Source organism: Chrysochloris asiatica, unplaced genomic scaffold, assembly GCF_000296735.1.
Source record: "Chrysochloris asiatica unplaced genomic scaffold, ChrAsi1.0 scaffold00144, whole genome shotgun sequence".
NCBI classification, from domain to species: Eukaryota; Metazoa; Chordata; class Mammalia; order Afrosoricida; family Chrysochloridae; genus Chrysochloris; species Chrysochloris asiatica.
In genome coordinates, this window is record NW_006408662.1 from 4,372,933 (window position 1) to 4,376,934 (window position 4,002).

At 41.9% G+C, this 4,002-nt stretch overlaps 1 protein-coding gene across 1 annotated transcript in view; it reads left to right on the top strand.

Moving 5' to 3' along the window:
- The window catches only part of GMDS (GDP-mannose 4,6-dehydratase), an 809,379-nt gene that overhangs the window by 347,677 nt on the left and 457,700 nt on the right, over positions 1 to 4,002 (top strand). The window lies entirely within an intron of this gene.

A 4,002-nucleotide genomic window follows, 5' to 3' on the forward strand; every position in this document is an offset into this window, starting at 1 on the left:
GTGTGTCCTGGTGTGGCGCTGTGGACTAATGCATCAGACTGCAAAGTCATTTGAACTGCAAGGTTGGTGGTTCAAGCTCACCAGCTTCTCCTTGGAAACTCTATACAGGGTCACTATGTGATGGAATTGACTCGATGGCACTTAACAACAACTATATATATATATACTGGACAACACTTAACATCATGTATACATATATGTTGTTAAGTGCCTTCCAGTCCCTTCCGACTCATAGTGACCCTGACCCCATGTACGGTTTCCAAGAGTGGCTGATGGACTTGAACCGCCAACCTTGAGGTTCAAACTAGCTGTGCTGTCCAGCACATCAACCCACAGCATCACACCAGGACTAGGGATGCCTACAATGTTAATGACTGGGGCTTCTAATGAGTTTGAAGAGCAGTTGTAGAACAATCGCAAGTGTAAGTCATAGAGTTGGAACTCTGGGTATTGTAGTCAGAGACTGGGGTGTGTATGTTTAGAATCTGAGAGATGGAATAGGAGCACTAAGGACTACAAATGGCCTACGTGCATTTGTGTGTTAGCTCACTAGCTGCTCCTTGGAAACCCTATACAGGGTCGCCGGCACTTAACAACAACAACCTTCTTACCCGCTCCCTTGGACGGACTGTCTGCCTCTAGCAAAAGCCAGTCCCCCATTTGTCTACTAACTCCTCTCTTTTCATATCTCCTCAGAGACAGAACTCCAGCAATTTTCAGCTCTCCACACGTAATCGATTTCTCCCTCATCACTAGATCCTGACTTTCAGCTTAAAAAATGCTGCTTTTTCCATTGTCATGAAGTAAAATCCTCTCAGTCTGCCTTCCTCTCTTCTCACTGTAAAGCTCCCCTCAAAAGTTGTCTGCTCTTATCTCTAAACTTCTCTCCTCTCTTGAACCTACACAAATGGTCATTTGCCCCCATATCCCCAAAATTCTTTCAATCAAGGGCCCCAGTTTCCATGGTCATTTCTCAGTCTGTACCTCTCTGACCGAACATTCATCCCTGCTTCCTTGGAATACATTTACATGAAACATGCACATCCCAGGCTATCGGTTTGAACCATAAGGTCAGCGGTTCAAGCTCACCAGCTGCTCCTTAGAAACCCTATACAGGGTCACCATGAGTTGGAACTGACTCAATGACACTTAAACACCACCACCACCCAAATCAGGAAGTCTGTGGTAACCCCACACTCAGGTCTTCCCTCAGCCTCACTGTTCATTTCCTTTCATTTTTCTTTGTTGGCTTATCCTCATTTGCTTGGCCTCTAAACATTGCAGTGTCTGTGAATGCAATTCTTACGCCATTTCTAGTTTCTTGCTTAATTCCCTCTCTTGGTGGTCTCAGCCTGCCTCGTGACTTTCACTACCATTACATGCTGATGATTCCCAAATGTGTGCTTTCAGCCCAGACCCCTCCTGCGAATCCAGACCCATATATCCAGTTTGACTTTAGAATGAAGACTCACCCCGTGACTCCTCATAATTTAAATAGTTCTTATGTGCTAGGTCCCTGGTAGTCTGAATAGTATAGCTAATGAATAGAGATATTTAAAATACAACTGTGGTTTATTCTTAGAGCCAATATCTTTGGGGAGGGTTGGCTGTTATTTTATATGCAAATTCATATATAAAATGTGTATTATACAATTTATATAATAAAATATGTGTGTGTGCACACATACGCACTTGTTGTTTTAGGTTTTGCGGAATTTTATCTTTGTCATAGTCAATTTGTTTAACTAAGGCAGTGGTTTCCAATGAAAGGGCAGTTTTATATCCCCCAAGGGACATCCTGGTGTGGCGCTGTGGGTTAATGCATCAGACTGCAAAGTCATTTGAACTGCAAGGTCAGTGGTTCAAGCTCACCAGCTGATCCTTGGAAACCTTATACAGGGTCGCTATGGGTCAGAATTTACTCGATGGCACTTAACAACAACAAAGGGACATCTGGCAGTATCTGGAGACATTTTTGGTTGTCACACTGGGAGGAGAGCCAAAGATACTGGCATCTAGTCCAGGGATGCTGTTAAACAGCCTGTACTGTACATACAGGTTAGTTCCCACCCACCCCCACCCCCCCAACAAGGAATTCTCCAGCTCTAAATGCCAGCCATGTCAAAGTTGAAGGACCCTGAGCTAAGGATTTATGAACTTTGGCAATCTAGTTGAATGCATTGAACGTTTGATGTAAATAACCATGTAATTGGATCCTCTCTTTTAAAACACATATTTATAAATAGTTGGCAAAAGGTGGTAGCTATCCCTAACAAACGCACATTGTAAAGGGCCCTCTTTTAAGCCTGGGATTCCTTTAAACGTGCCTGCTGGATTTCGAGTACCTGCAGTTAAATAATGTTGCTTTTGGCAGGACTTGGTGAGCAAATGAGGTATAATCTCTCTGATCTCAGTCGTCTGGTCAGCCAGGCATGAAGTGCTCAGTGTCTTTTCTTTCTACACCCTGTCTGCCCTGAGCCGTGGTCCAGGCACTTCTCAGTAGGGGTAGCCCAAGATTACCATGTGCATCAGAGCTACAGATGGCAGGATGGGAAAACACACGCCTCAGACCTAGGTTCATGTTGGGTTCAGGAAGAATTGGAATGATGTTTTCTTTTTTGCCAGTGAATATCATCCAAACATCTTTTTACTTTATCTAATGTCAAAACTCTTAAAATCAAAAGCTGTCAGATGAATTATTGGGCAATGGGATCGAATTTTTATTAGAGAAATTGAGGTTACTTCACATACTTTTTGGATGTTATTGTTTTGTTGTTGTTATGTACCCGTGAGTCGGTTCTGACTCATAGTGACGCTGTATCGGGTTTCTGAGGAGTGGCTGGTGGGTTTGAATCACCAACCTTGTGGTGCTAGCCCTACAACACAATGCGTTAACGCACAGTGCCAAACCAAGACTCCTCAACACCAAGAGTAGGGGTGAATTTTGTGTATGTATGTATGCCTGTACACATGCAGAATTGTATGTACATGAATACATACAAGCAGTATAACGTGATTGCTTCCTGGGAATTAGACAATATAAATATAGGTCCCTACAGAAATATAAGTTTGAAAATGAGCAAGTTTTGCATAATGTGATAAACAGAAGAATTGTTCCTCATAAGGCTTAGTGTCTTTACTTCAATCTTCCTTCTCTTATTCCACCCGAGCATCATAGAATGTCCAATGTTAAATATTTGAAAATCTCTCTTGAAGTAGTTCATTGTGATAAGGATTGTGATTTAACATCGGAACTGTTTTTGTTTTTTTAAGTTTAATAAGTGTGTTAGTATTTTATATATTTAAAGATTATTTTATTGTCTTAAGTTTAATGCTAGTAATTTATAGTGGCACTGTAGAATAAGCATTGGACTGAAAGTCAGCTTAAATCACAAGGTTGGTGGTTCATACCCACTAGCCATTCCTTGGAAACCTTCTACAGGGTCGTTATGAGTTGGAACTGACTCGATGGCCCTTAACAACAATGCTCTATAAATCTTATTAACTCTCCAGTTTCTTCAACTTTTGTTCAGTCAATAGTTAAGTATGAGAGATTATGTTGCCTCTTGGTATTATTGTAGAAAGTTTAAACTGGCAATGAAAATGTCTGCATGGATATATCCATATACACACACCAGAGTAAGGATTAGACACCAGGACAAAGCCAGGAAGTGGGGCGTGGGGTGAAGCCTCCTCATTGTAGTGCAGTATCGGGATGGCCTCCCAGCAGCGTTGACTATCTGTCCTCACAGGGAGGGAGGCCTTCTGTGAAGGGAAGAACTCCAGAGACAGGATGAGCTTGGGGCTCAGGATTTCCTAAGAAAAAAAGTCTAGTTTGCCTGTTGCACAAAAAATAATTACAAATAATCTTATTTGGTTCGAAAAAGTAGTGTCAGCATAAAGTAAGGCAAAATTATATATATATGTATATATAAATTGTTGTTAAGTACCGTGGAGTCGGTTCCGACTCATAGTGACCCTGCACAGGGTTTCCAAGGCTGT